At 41.9% G+C, this 15,356-nt stretch overlaps 1 protein-coding gene and 1 pseudogene across 1 annotated transcript in view; one reads left to right on the forward strand and one right to left on the reverse strand.

The window, feature by feature from the left end:
• Positions 1 to 9,201: 9,201 nt before the first annotated feature.
• Positions 9,202 to 15,356, forward strand: part of SGO2 (shugoshin 2) — a 43,391-nt gene continuing 37,236 nt past the window's right edge. The window contains 1 exon segment of the mRNA XM_006152994.3: positions 9,202 to 9,392. The gene's annotated coding sequence lies outside the window, so the exon portion shown is untranslated.
• On the reverse strand, positions 11,228 to 12,030 carry LOC102481426 (transcription initiation factor TFIID subunit 9-like; annotated as a pseudogene).

Genomic DNA, 15,356 nt, shown 5'->3' on the forward strand with positions numbered 1-15,356 from the left:
GATGGCCAAATGGAATCCAATCACCTCAACCTCTTTGCCACTCACTGGACCCCATTAATCTTAAGATCAATTGATTATCTTTCTATCTATCTCAATATACTCATGAGGACTTTTAAAAGTTCATAGAAAATGGAATTTAAAGTATAAATTTATTTTGAAATCCATGCATTTTTTATTTTATTTATTTTATTTTTATTTTTTTAAATAATTATTTATTTTATTTTATTTATTCATTCATTCATTTTTTAATTTTACCAGAGAGAGACAGAGGTTGAGAATGAGAGAGAGAGGAAGCGAGAAAGCAAGCCACCAGATTCAGGACTTGAACCCTGGTCGGCCATGTGGGAGAGTGTCCAGCGCCTCAACCACCATGCCGCCTGCTGGTCCCCCATGCATTTTTTTATAATGCAGTTTTCCCATAAACTTTCTGAGGACCCCATGTACATATATGATTATAAGTATATCCTCTTGATAAAGAATTGGCTCACATGATCGTGAAGCTGAGAAGTCTCATGATCTGCCATCCACAAGATTGAGACCAGGAAAGTCAGTGGTGTGGTTCAAATGCCTGAGAGCCCGGAGGCGATAGTTCAAGTTCCAGACTTTGTCTGAAGGCCTGAGAACCAAGAATTCAGAGGGCGGGTTAAGATTGACCTCCAGGAGAGATGCAGTCAATCTTTTCCTTCCTTCTTTTGTTCTGTTTAGGTCCGCAGTGGTGCTCACCCACACTGACCTGTGCAATCTGCTTTCTTAGTCTGCTGATTTAAATGCTAATCTCTTCCAGAAACAGACACACCCAGAAACACTGTTTAACCAGATGTCTGGCCATCACATGAGCCAGTGAAGTTGGCACATAAAGTTAACTATCACAGGTAAAAAAACAGGGTAAATATAGACAAAACTATGATAAGAAGAAAACAGAAAACAAAAGCACTACAGCTAATAAAAATTCCCTTTCTTCCTTTTCCCCAAGGAACAACCCAAAGCAGAAGAAAAATGGCATGAACTCCAAAGTGAAGTAAATCTCCCCAAAGAAGCACTTAAAGATATGAAAAAAAAAAACACTGAACTAGAAATTTAAAGATACAAATGAACAAAAAAACAGAAAAAAATATTACGAGAGTAAAATGAATCCAAGAAAGAAATAGGAGAAAAAGATAAAAATGATTACAGACGTGAAGAACAAATTGCAAAGTTTCCAAGGGAAAATAAAATCAAATGAAATTTTAATAAGGTATATTGGGAAAAGGGCAGGAAAACAAGCAAGCTAATGGAAAGGAGATACAAAACTAAAAAGAATCAAGGTTGGAGAGAAGGAAGACAGGCAAAAAGAAGCAATATATAAATGGTTACTATACCTAAAGGAGATTTAAAAAATGACGAAGGAAAAGAACTATTTAAGGTCATAAACTGAAAATATTTCAGGATAGAAAAGAAAATACAGGGCTGACTCTGTAGCCTAGTTGTTACAGGGTTGCATAGGGTTGACCAAGGTTTGAATCTCGGCCACAGCTATTTAAAAAAGCATGTCTATTGCATGTGTGTGCGTGCTCCAAATCCCAACAGGATGGGGAAATAGAGAAAGAAAGCAAGTATGAACCCTGTGGTGATTTGGAATTGGAAGTGTTGATGAAAAATGCATGGCTTCTAATTTAATTAATTTCTATCAGTCAATAGAGAGTATATTACTTGCACATAAAAAATGACAAATATAACATTAAAAAATAATTACTTTATTAACTTTATTTATTTTTTATTCATTTAAATTAGACCAGAGAAGGACAGAGAGAGAGAGAGAGATAGAGAGAGAGAGAGAGAAAGAGAGAGAGAGAAAGCAAACTGCCAGGTCCAGGACTCAAACCACTGTCAGTCATGTGGGAGTCCAGCACCCTTAACCACCACTCCACCTGCCGGCCCCAACAAACATAATCTTTAAAAAGCAACCTATTTTAATAATAAAATTAAGATAGTGGAGAAGATAAATGATATTTTTGTCAATTAAAAAAATGACTAGTCATACTTTATGGAGAAAAGTACTTCACATTTGTGGGTAAACAACGAAATTTTTTGCAACTAAGCATTATGACAAATATTTAGCTACATATGGTTTCCTGCCTTGGTAGAGAAAAATTTGATTTGATGAGCCTATTTGTTTGGGTTTATTTATATTCATTATCTAAATTTTGTTTTACTTTGAGAGGAATCTGTAATCTAGTGTATTTATCGTTTTCTTCTCAAATTTTGCAGTGCTTTAGTCAGCAGACAACCCACTTTGAAACTAGCACTTTATATTTCTTTCTATGATTAACTGTACATATCGTGAGAGGTCCTATCTTTGTGCAGTGGTTGATATAAGAAGAGTTTCAGGCACGAACGAATTTTTTCCTTTTGTTCTGTTAGAGAAATTGTTTGCAGGAGATAAGAACATTTTGATTCTTGTCTAAATTATTTCTCTGATCTTACTTTTTATTAAAATGAAAGTATCAATTTTTTTAAAACATATTTATTTTATAAGAATGAGAGAGAAAAACAAGCACCCTCAACAAGGTCTCATGCCTCTGTCTCCCCACCCTTCCAGACAGCCAGCATGATCATGGGTTTTTGAGCCCCGCATGTACAAGTCAACTGAGGAACCAAACCTGCGATCTTCCAAGGAGATCGAGCATTGTTTGAGCAGCTCATCACCACTGTACCAACGAGGGAGCCCATTACAAATTGTTTAATGCAGAGGCTTTTTTTTTTTTTTTTTTTTTTTTTTTTTTTTTTTAGAGGGGGGTTTTTTTTTTTTCTGGGGCCTGCGCTCCCACATAGTCGACGGCATTTCAAGTCCCAAACCCAGTGGCTTAACAGGCATGTGTGCGTGTGTGCCCAAGATCCCGAGAGGAAAATGGAGGAGAAGGGATTGCAGTGTGGTCATCCTACTGGGGGGCGATTTCTCGCTTTCTGTTTATCTGTCTCTCTCTGTCTTTCTGGTGAGCACACGCGCCCTATAGCAAAAAGAAGAAAAAAAAAGAGAGAAGAAGAAAATGTCTCAAGTAAAATGATAATTAATAGTCCTACATTTACATGAACTTGAAAGCTTACAAAATACTTCCTTTTTCAGACACATCTTTGCCCACAACATCTCAGAGGATGAAGTGAACCTTCAGCCCAGGCTTAGCCTTTGTTCCAAGCTCTGGATTCACAGAACTTGACATCACCTCTACCCATGTCTTCCCTGTGCCATCTGCTCTCCTTGTCTCCCAGCTCCTTCCTAGCTTATAAAAAATGCCCATCCCCCCTCCAACCTGCATTCCCCTGTTGCTATTGCCACGTCTCTTTTGACCCTCCGAGAATTATCTGCTCCCATGGCTGTATCCTCTCTGTTGCAAAAAGAATGCCACCTTACCTGTCAAATGAGGACTGTTCTCTCTTAGCTCTTCTTCCTGTAGGGGACAAGGGTGGCTGTCACCTCCTTGAAATGATCTCCCTTGGCCTCCATGGAACCCGTGTTTCCTGCTACATCTCGGTGCCACCTGTTGCTGCTCTTTCATCTTCCCTCAAACATTTACTCTCCAGGGTTCCACCTTCTCTCCACTTTTCCTCCATAAACTTGGTGGACTCCAGTCATGTCTACTGCGGTTCACTGTTGACTTTCAATTCCAATGATCTTATGTGGAGAGCCACATGCACCAAAATGGCTGAAATGGCTTTCACACGATGACCTCCGGACTTCCCTGTTCTGGGAATAAACAATCCGCCCCTAGGCTCCCCAATCTAGCTAACATCTGCAAGCAGCTTCTCAATCAGGTCCACAACAACAATCTACCCCTAAGCTCCGCCTCCTGTTTAACGCCCCCTGACAAAACAATCAATTACTGGTCCAAAATATATCCTTCATTTACATATTGGGCAACCAATTACTACCCTGCTGTGTATATAAGAATGTTCTCTGGCCCTCAATAAATGAGCGACTGTATACCATTCAGAGCTGTGACACCGTGTCGTTCCTGTGTTGTGATACTGCACTGGTTCCAGACCTCCGCTCTCTCACTCAGGTAGCCTGTTCGATTGTCCCCCGGGCCCGGACAATCTTATATATCTTTACACCCACTGACTTCTCTTCTGGATATCCTAAAGGGACCTCAAAGAGCAGATCTGAATATTTCTACAACTTCCTTTGTGTTTGCAGTGAAGAGTGGAAGGGGGACAGGGCCTACAACAAGGAAGAGTGTGGAGATCTCTGGGACCTTTTCCAGCAGTAAGGGAAAGTCCATGTGAGAGAACTCCAGAGACAAATTCATGGGAGTCTACTAGTAGAGCTCCTGAGCACAACAGCTGGCTTTACAAGCCTCTCTCCCAGCCTCAGGTGTGCATGGTTTGGATCTTATCACTGGAAACCTTGACTAAAGGAATAACTTTAAACTTTCTGAACTTCCCTGTAGAGGCACAGGGTGGAGGTTGGGAAGTAGATGCCAGCCCAATCTCTCAATATTATCCAGTAGCATAGGTACAATGAGAACCACCAATAGTGTTGATTTTATCTCCTCCCATTCAAGCCCTACGTATAACTAGCTCAGAGCTTAGGAGGCTTGGTGTCTCTATGACATCTCTCTCTCCTTTCCTTCACATTCTTGAATCACTTATTTCCCTTTTTCTTTTTAATTGCCTTCAGGGGCATAGGCACTTGCCAGGCAGTGTCAGAGAGAGAGAGAGAGAGAGAGAGAGAGAAGAAAAAGGAGAGGGAAGGAGAGAGACAGAAGGGGAAAGCACCTCTCAATGGGGCATGATCACTCTACAATCTATTCCTCTCCATTTCTTTATCTTATCAGCATATTGGGCATACACACACATGCACGGGTATGTCTTTCAAGCTTCCAGAGCCAGGATTGGAACCACGTCAGCCATGTGGGATCTGGCTCCCTTGTCCACTAAGCTATAATGCTAGCCCTTGGATCACCTTAAGTCTCATGGTTCTCTTCTATCCACCTGCAACATTGCTCCTGGATTTTCTTGAATTTACCTGGTCTTATCACTCCCCTTCTTAAACTTCACAGGCCTCCTCCAGCCCCCATCTCTACAGAAAGTAAATTTCCTCTGTGGGGCACCCAAGGCCCTCCCAGCACCTGACTTTTGTCTTGTCTAACCTTTTAACCTTTGCTCCCATCATTCTTCCACCTGGCCCCTGTATGCCAGCAGTTCTGAACAGCTTTCTGGGAGAGCTGTGTGCTGTCAGCCTGATGAATCCCACCTTAGTCTTTGAGGTTCCACTGCATTTGCCTTTCTCTGGGGACTTGCCTTCCCTCCTCTTTGAGGGCTGCTTTTTGCTTCCTAACTGCTTTGCCAGTATCTTTTACAAACCTCATTTAAGGTCTGCTTATCACATGGATGGGAATGAACTGTTTGTCTGCCTTCTCCTTTAGGATGTCTTCCTCCATCTTTGCCTCCAGCAAAATGTGAGGCACAAAAAGGACCAAGAAATGTAAAGTGAAGAAAAAGAGAATGGTGTCAAGCAGGTCATAGGAGGCAATCACATGATATCTTAAAATTTAAGTGATAGAAAATAAACGCTTCTTCCAATATCTCAAAAAGGCCTAGTCCAGACTGCTTGGGTTCAGATATCAGCTGCACCACTTACTAAACCTTACAGATGTTACTTAAATTTTCTGTGCCTCTGTCTTTCTCTGTCTGCCTGGCAAGCGCATGCACCCTATAGCAAAAACCTCTCCCAAAAAAAAAAAGAAGTGAAGAAAAAGCCAGATGCAGGCTGTTCAGGACTCCCTTGCAACATTTATTTAGACTTGATCAGAGACACTCATCTCAGCTAGAACAATAGGAGCTGGTGATGCTAAGCCACTGGGCTAGGAAAACTGCAGCACAGGCATGCCCACATTTCCCTGAGGGCAACAGCTGCATCTGCTGCCACTGCTGGTTGTGCAAAGTCAGCTGTGGCCTCACAGGTCTATTTTGGAAGCATGACTGTGGGTAGGTCCTTGTCCACTGCCACGACCCCTTGTTTTCTAAACCCTCATTTTTTTTTTTTCTTTGAGAGGTTTTTGCTATAGGGCACGTGAGCTTACCAGAAAGACAGAGAGAGACAGAGAGACAGAAAGTGAGAAATCACCCCCCAGGGGGGATGGCCACACCGTAATCCCTTCTCCTCCTTTCTCCTCTCGGGATCTTGGGTGCGCACGCACACGTGACTGGCACATGAGCTCAAGACCAGCAGTTGGCGTAATGCCTATGTCACTGGACTGAGTTTAAGCCACAGGGTCCAGGACTCAAACCACGGTCGACTACATGGGAGTCCAGCAACACAGCCATTACGCTAACTGCTGGTCCCTCCTTTTTTTTTTTTTTCCAAACCCTTATTTACTTTAAACCTCAATATCCTTTTTGCTTTTGTCAGCCTGGGTTAATTTTTCTTGGTGCAATTCACCCTGCCACACTGGTACAGATGATCAGATGACTTAATAAAGTGTAAGCACACCCTTTCTACTTGGTTTTATTGGTTTATTGATTTGTAATATCTTTTATTTGGCTCCGGCTCAGGGGCTGTTTTTGTTTTTTTGTATGATTTCTGTTTTAGTAATGCTGATATGTTAAAGAGATTTTTATTTTTCCTTTTTGGCAGTCAGCTTTCTTCTCCCCTTTCCCTCCTCTTTTTATTCATATGGAGGTCGTAGGTCAGGACAATCATATATATATATGTATATATATATTTTATTTTTTGAGAGGTTTTTGCCATAGGGCATGTGCGCTCACCAGACAAAGAGAGACAGAGAGACAGAAATTGAGAAATCATCCCCCAGGGGGGATGGCCACGCCCCAATCTCTTCTCCTCCATCTCCTCTCGGGATCAGAGACAATCATGTATATATATATTTTTTTTTCTTTGAGATGCATGCACTTACCAGAAAAACAGAGAGAGACAGAAAGGAAGAAATCACCCCCCAAGTGGAATGGCTTCACCAAAATCTCTTTTCCTCCATCCTCCTCTCTGGAATTTGGGTACACACACACATGTGTCCAGTGTGAGGTTTAAGCCATCAAGTCTGGGGCTCGAACTATGGTCAACTACACGGGAGTCCAATGATGTAACCATTACGCCAATGAGATGAGTTTTAATTCAGCCCAGTTAATTATTCTTTATAGGCTTATGGTTGTATATAGTAAGAGTTTACATTTTCCAGAAGTTAAAAAATTATTTTATTTAACTTTATTCATTATTATTTTTAAATTTGACCAGAGAAAGATAGAGAGAGAGAAAGTGGGAGAGAAAGCAGCCAGGTCCAGGACTCGAACTGCAGTCTAGCATCCTTAACCACCAAACCACTTGCTGGCCCCCTCCAGATTTTTTTCTTTCTTTTTTTTTTTTTTTTTTTTATGATTTATAGAGCTCTTAAATCCTCTCAACCCTCTGTGATGCTCAGCATTTTTAAAAAAGCTATTAGTATTCATTTCTTTTTGATATTTTTAATACCTTTTCTACCTGTCACTTCCTTGTTTTCTTTTTTTTAATTTGTTTTGGGTATGAAGCCATAGCTACAGAATGAGTCAGTCGGGAAGAAAACAATATTACTATATTTGAAATAAAGGGTCTGCTGATAGGAGCCATCATAAAAATAAATTAGATGTTGTTATTAACCTGCATTTTACAAATGAGGAAACAGAAGCTCAAAGAGATTAAGTGATTTAGTCAACACTAAATAACCATTAAATAGAAGACTACAACAAAGTTCATTTAAAGAAACACACATTGGGCATGTAAAATGTCAGGCTAGGTAAACAGATACAGTGCTAGTTAACTCTTAGTTAACTAGAAATTTCTGTAACTAGTATATTACATTCTAAATCACTGCTATGGAGCTTTTGATTGTACTATATCCTAATTTTAGCCACTAGTCAATCAAATACTTTTCTACTTACACATGATACATGTAACCAGATCTTTTTGGAAACTGATCTTAAAATACTTTAAAAGATTTTAACTCAAAAGCATGTTTTGCATCATTTGTCTATCTAGATTCTCTGAAGTAAAATATAAAGATGTGTGTGTGTGTGTTTAATTGCTGGAAGACATTTGTGTTTGCTAGAGAGAAAGAGAGAGAAAGCATTCCCCATTGGTGCACGCCACCAGGTCCAGGGTTTAAACCCATTGGCCATTTAGGAGTCCAGTGCCTTAGCCACTATGCCACACGCCTGGCCCCAATAATTCATTTTTAAAATGTAAACAGTTACGTGTAATGGAAAGTGTCATTCTTGTGTATTCAGCTAAAACAATTAGTACAAGACCTAAATATTAATAAAATCCAGGATTTTTAAGGAAACATCATTATCACTTTTTCTTCAGAAAACTAAAAGAAAAATGAGGAAGTCTTTTAAGTAAAACATAAAGGTAGGGCCAGCAGATAGCGTAGCAATTATGTCACTGGACTCCCCCACGTGGCTGACAGCAGTTTGAGTCCCAGACCTGGTGACTTGAAAATCACACCAGGGGAGTGTGCCTGCATGCCCAAGATTCTGGGAGGTGAATGGAGGGGAAGGGATTGCACTGTGGCATCCCCCCTGAGGAGTGTTTTCTCACTTTCCCTCTCACTGTCTCTGACTCTCTGTTGAGTGCACGTGCCCTAGGACACAAATCTCAAAAAAAAGGGAGAAATTTTTGCTATAGAACATGTGCGCTTGCCAGAGAGACAGAAAGCGAGAAATCACACCAGGGGGAGGGGGCTATGGCCACTCTGCAACCTCTTCTTCTTTGTTCTCCCCCCTGGATCTTGGGCATACACACACAGACACGCAACAGACACACGGGCGACTAGCATGAGTTTGAAGGCACCGGGTCCAGGTCTTGAACCGCCGAGTCCAGCGACGTAACCGCTACGCCATCTGCTGGCCCCTAACGGGTTTCTTTTTTTCAGGAGACAGCGACACGCCACTCCGCAAGGATGGGCCTTTCGAGCTGGGCGTGTGGCCCCAGGCTCGCCTGGCCACGCCCCCTCCAGCCCTCCGAGCGGAGTCCCGCCCCTTCCGTGTTCCACTTCCTGGTAACCATGTGCCTTTGCGCCGTCTTCTCTGGCTCGGATTGGCTGGTGTGGGAACCGCTAAACGGCTGCGGAGTTTAAACCTGAGCGCCGCGGAGGCTGGGCACCGAGCTCCCGGAGCTGGGTGGCGGTTCGTCACGCTCAAGGGGCGGTGAGTCTTTGACTTGTCCTGTTTGGTGCGGTCGCCACCATCTGGCGGGATCGCTGCCTTTCTCGAGCCAGGCCTTCGGGCACTGTCTGCGGCGGTCTCCGTGTGCCCTCCGCCCTCCCCGCTCCCGGGTCCGGGACCACAGTCTGCACCGGCTTCGAGGGCGTCGTTGGTAGATCTGAGTAGCTGCCTTTGTCTCCGGAATTTGAACGACCGGCTGGGGGGGGGGGGGGGGGGAGCCACTCCTTAGAAGGCCTCCTCGGGGAAACCGATTTCTGTCTTTGTAGCTGCTCTGCTCCCTGCTTCCAGAGCGTTTCTAGGTCACCGCCTGAGCTCGGTAAACCTGTGCTGAACGTGAGGGACTGCTTGCCAACCTTCTCGGGCCCTCTCCTTTGGGATGGCGAGCGGGCGGTTGGAAGACTGGGGTATCTTAGAACTTGCTGAATCGTCTTGTGTACAGGTAGGAGTTCGGTAGAGAATAGGGACGACTTATTTTCTGGACGAGAGATTTAATTGAGGAGAACTGGATGTGGAACTGAGTATTTCGTGTTTGGAGATAGCTACCTGGGTAAGAACTACAGACTAATACCGAATAGATAGTGTATCGAGTGCTGACAATGTGCCAGGTACATACCGGGTACTGTACGTATATTGGTTTATTTAGTCCCTACAGTGCCCTTATTTTTCTGTAGTTTATAAATCTGGAAACAGACTTAGACCCGTTAAGTTCACATAGCTATGAAACGTTGGAACTGGGGCTCCAGCACAGTTCTAAACACTGTCTATAATGCTTCGGTGTCTATTTGGTAAATCGCACTGGAACGGTACTCTGAGGGTTTGGTTCTGGCGCTGAAAGTGCCACTTGGTGAGCTCATTGATGTGCCTTAGAGGGAGGATTGGGGCTAGGGGAGATGTTGATAGGGCGTGTTCAGGAAGGCTGTCTGATTTCCTGCATGAACATTCCAATGGCTGATTGACAGTACCAGTCATTAAGTTAGGAAACCGTGAACCAGCTTATTGAGGAAGGCAGTTCATCTGTGGTTTCCTAATTAACAAATGAGCTTTGATTTTCTTGACTGAATTTTTTGGTAGATGTAACAGTTGACATGGAGTTTCTGTATGTTTCACTGTCTATGAAGTAGTGATCTTTGATTTAGTTTCTTGTTGGCAATACTTTGAGAAGTATCATCGAGCCTTAAGGTTGAAAGTTTCCTAGTTGAACTTCTTCCCCATTGCAGACATTTCTTATAAAAACCACCTTCCAGTTATTTGCTGGCTGCCTCTCAACATCTGCTCAGTACTTTATTTATTTATTTTTTGGGGGAGAGTTTTTTTATTTTTTATTTTTTTGCCATGGAGTGCGTGCGCTCGCCAGACAGAGAGAGACAGAGAGACAGAAAGCGAGAAATCACCCCCCAGGGGGGATGGCCACACTGCAATCCCTGCTCCTCCATTCTCCTCTCGGGATCTTGGGGGCATGCACCCACACACGCCCGGCGTGAGTTTTAAGCCACCGGGTCCCGGACGCGAACCGCGGTCGACTACATGGGAGTCCAGCGACACAACCATTATGCTAACTGCTGGTCCCCAGTACTTTCTTTTTTTTTTTTAAACCGACAACTGAATTAATGAACAACTTTATTTTTTACAAAACCATTAGTTAATCCTATGAAAGAAAATCCAACATTTCAACAGAAAAGAATGGTTAACTATATTTACTACTTAAATACTATTTAAGTTTTCTCTTTTAAAAAAGAATTATTTATTTAATTCCTTTTGTTATTATTATTATTAGCAGTAGTATTTTAATTTGACCAGAGAGAGACAAAGAGAGAAAGATAGGGATAGGGAGAAAGCAGGCCATCAGGTCCGGGACTCGAACTGTGGTCTGCCATGTGGGAAGCCAGCATCTTTAACCATCACGCCACCTGCCAGCCCCCTATTTTAGTTTTTTTAAAACACAACTTGAAAACATTCAGTATGCATTTTTAATTTCAGTACAGTGTATTAAAGACCAAGTATACACAGTGCATCATCAAGCCTAGATTCCAAATTATCAGTCATCATCATCATCATCCCTGTAGTCATCATCGTCATCTCCACATTTTCTTTTCAATACACTTGATTCATTGGTATCATTTTGTGATGACACCTTATTAGTGGTAATGATAATATTTTTGGATCCAGTTAATGACGGGTTAACTGAACATTCTGAACTGCTGGTGTGTAGGAATTGTTGCTTTCACAGTTGGGGACCGTGATGTAAGCATCTGTATTGTAAACCTTAGTTGAAACAGATGTGGTTTGTGGGGTTGGTGTGCCTAGTGTGGGAGCACTTGGTCTGCTAGTAACTGAACCAACACTTAACCATGGAACTGTTAATCTTCCTGCAGAAGTAGATGCCTTTTTTTAGTAAAGACTCATGTTTATGATTTGGAGCTATTAAGCTATATCTATCAGGTGGCAGTCTAGGACCTGAATATGGCTTTGTCAGTGGCAAAGGAGGTTGATTTATTTGCCTTACAATGTCTAATAAAAAAATATCTTGGGGAAGGAGAGGTAAAAGACTGGTCAGCACGACACTAGATTGCCAATTACACGTCATCTGCATCAACAGTAGCTTTCTTAATGTGGCTTAAATAAATTTTTGTATCATCTTGAGTTACATATTGGAACGTCTGATTTATAACTTTTGGCTTATATTCTGTAATCCCCATATCCTTCAGGATTTGTGCCATCATCTATGCATCTTTCAGCATGCTCTTGGGGGAAGTCATCTTGCCAGACTCCATGATAATCTGGTGATCAGCGTAGACTTATTTAGCTAAATCACCCACAGTGATGTATTTCAGTCCTGATCTTGGTGTAAGTTCTTTGCCTAATGTGGTTTTTCTAACCCTGGGTATATTGGTGAGCAAGATGTTCTTTTGTTGGGAAGTGCCATAGTTTTCACGGCGATGGCTCCCGGCGCCTTGGCTCAGGCACTGCCCGTAATGCTATGCACCACAGGGCCTGCTCAGAACTTTAAAAGGAGACCCCAGACTGGGTAGTTTTTACTGTTGGAAAATAATTCCTTTCATTTATAGTCATTTTTTCAAGTAGCTGCTATGTGGAAGGTATTGCACTAGGCATTAAAGTGCAGAAGCAAACAAACATGACAAAAATCCATGCCCCCAGGGAAGTTATGTTTTAGTAGGAGAAAATAAAGTGTATTAAATTCGAAAATAATTTTATGTAAGACATTGATATGTTAGTGGAGAAAATTAAAAGAAGGGAATGTGAACAAGTGAATAGTTTTTAGTAGTTTGCACTGGGAAGGCTCACTAAGAAAGTTACATTTGAGCATTTGGTTATTTGAAGGAAGAGTTGATGCAAAGGAAAAAAGTAATACAAGGTTCTGCTTTGGAAATATGTCAAGGAAGACAATGGCTGGAGCTTATTGAGCAAGAGGAAGAAGTATTCAAGAGGTCAGAAAGGTACTGATGAACTGGGGAAGGGGAGAAGTATCAAATTGTGCAGTACTTTATAGGCCACTGTCAAGACTGACTGAGATGGAAAACCCTGGAGGATTTTTAACCCAGGAGTAACATGAATTTGCTTTAATGTTAAAAGGATTGTTTTGGTTGCTAGGTTGAGATTAGTTAGGGAGAAAGTGGAAGCAAGGTCATTTAGGTTGCGGTAGCCGTTATGTACCTGAGAGAGAATGGCATCTTGGGTCAGAGCAGGCCAGTAGAAATGGTAAGTGACCCATGTGGATATGTTGTGAAAGTTGGGTCAGCACAATTGATGAGAGTGAATGTGGAAGAAAGAGAAGTTTCTGACCTGAGCAACCAGAAGGATGGAATTGCCATTAAGCAAGATGGGGGAAGGGCATTGGAGCAAGGTCGGGGGTGCAGGAATTTAGGACCTATTAAATTTGAGGTGCATATGAGACCTACAAGTAGGCAGTAATAGAGAAGATATGAGATAACAGATAATTGGTTGGTCGGAAAAGTCATGTTACATTTTTGCAAAACATGTCATGACTTTTCCAACGACCCAGTAGATAGAGGAGACATGAGGCCCAGGGACTGAGATCTGGGACACTCCAGAGGTAAGAGGTTACAGAAAAGGATAAATAAGGATAAATGAGCAGCAAAAGAGAGAAGTGGTCAGTGAGGCAGGAGAAAACTCAGGAATGGGCTGTTTGGGAAGCCTAGTGAAGAATCTACTTCAAAGGAGGAAGTGAGTTGATAGTAAATGCTGCTCACAGATGAAGTAAAATGAGAACTGACCCTTGTCCACTGTATTTGATTTCACAATCTGGTAATTTAGTGACTGTAGTGAACAATTTTCTTATAGTAGTGATAAGAGCAAAGATTTCATCATAGTATTAGGTCATCAGGAAAGTCATGACGTATATTTCTATGCATTTCCTATGCAAAAATGCATCATGATTTTCCTGATGACTCAATAGATTAAGGGAGACTGGAAGGGGAAGAATTGGAGACAGTAAGTAAGCATAGACAACTTTTTGTTTTGTTTTAGGGAGATTTTTGGTATAGGGCGCATGTGCTAGCAGGACACACAGAGAGAAGGTGAGAAACCCCCCCCCCCCCCCGCCCCTGGAGAGGGGGCAGTGGCCCCACCACAATCCCTTCTCCTCCATTCTCCTGTGAAGATTTTGGACATGCATGCATTCACACCTGGAGTGAGTTTCAAAGCCTCCAGTCCAGGACCTGAACCACCATTAACTATGTGGGAGTCCAGTGCCTTAACTACTATGACACTTGCTGGCCCCAATGTAGATAACTCTTTAAAGGAGTTTGATTGTAAAGGGAAGCAGAGAAATAGGATAACAGCATTACAGCATTAATGAACCACTTGTATTTATTTTCTTTTTGGTAAAGAGATATTTTTGCTATAGGACGTTTGTGCTTGCTGGAGAGACAGAGAGAGCGAAAGTAAGAAATCACCCCTCAGAGGGATGGCCATAGCATAATCCATTCTCTTCCATTCTCCTCTCAGGATTTTGGGAACACGTGTACACATTTCTGGCGTGAATTTTAAGCTGCCAGGTCTAGGACCCAAACCACGATCAACTACGTAAATGTTATGCCATCCGCTGGTTCCACCACTTGTATTTTCTTAAATGTCCCATTTTCACTTTCATGCATTTACACATAACAGTCTTTATCCTGGAATATCCTACCTAATCTTGATGCCTGAAAAGTTCTTAGTAAGACTTACTTATTCGTTCAACAAATATTTACTATGTTCATGTTATTTTCCAGATACTGTTTTATGAGCTATCAATAGATAAAACGGATAAAGAAAAAGCCCATGTACTCATGGAATTTAACATGTTCTAGTGGGGAAGGACAGATAATAAATCATTAAGTGCTAAGAATAAAAAATAGTGAAGGATAAGAGTGATCAGATATGCTAGAAGAAGGGGCTACAGTTTTAGATGACCTCTCTAAGGTGCCATTTGAACAGACTTGGAGGAAAGTGAGTGAGCCAATTGTGTATCTGGAAGAAGAAGTTTCTAACTAGAGAGTTATTTATTCTAAATAGAGAGTAAGCAATACAGGGGATCTGAGGCCGAAGAATGCCTGATATATGCTGCAGTAGTTAGATCTCAGTGGCCAGTGTGGTCTGAGGGGGGAAAAAAGCAGGAGAGAGGGAAGAAGGAGTTCAAATAAGAGAAATGGGAAGAACAACAGATAGTGGAGAGACTTCTAGATATTGTAAGGACTTTGAAAGAAGTGGGATACTGGGCCGTTTTGGATTGAATAGACTGATACACTGTAGGGAGAGCAGCTGTGGAAGGAGACAGACAAAAAGCTCTTACCAAAATTCCAACTCATGTAACTAGTGACTTTGACTAGGCTGGTAGCATTGGAGGCACTGAAAAGTGATAGATTCTAAGTGCATTATGAAGCTGTAAATTGGGATGTGAGAGAAATTTTTGGTCTGAGCAGCTGGAGGATGGAGTTGCTATTACCTGGAAAGGAGAACGCTCTGAGTAAAGTGGTTTGGGCAGGTTAAATTTGATATATCTTATTTTAAATTTAATTTATTTTTTATTTATTTTATGGATGAGAGAGAGGGAAAGAAAGGGAGAGACTGACTCGACAAGGTCTTGCCATGCTGCATTTCAGCCAGCCAGGATCATGGATGTCCCCACAGGTTCACCCTACATG

The sequence above is a fragment of the Tupaia chinensis genome, unplaced genomic scaffold (assembly GCF_000334495.1).
Source record: "Tupaia chinensis unplaced genomic scaffold, TupChi_1.0 Scaffold000361_2, whole genome shotgun sequence".
NCBI lineage: Eukaryota > Metazoa > Chordata > Mammalia > Scandentia > Tupaiidae > Tupaia > Tupaia belangeri.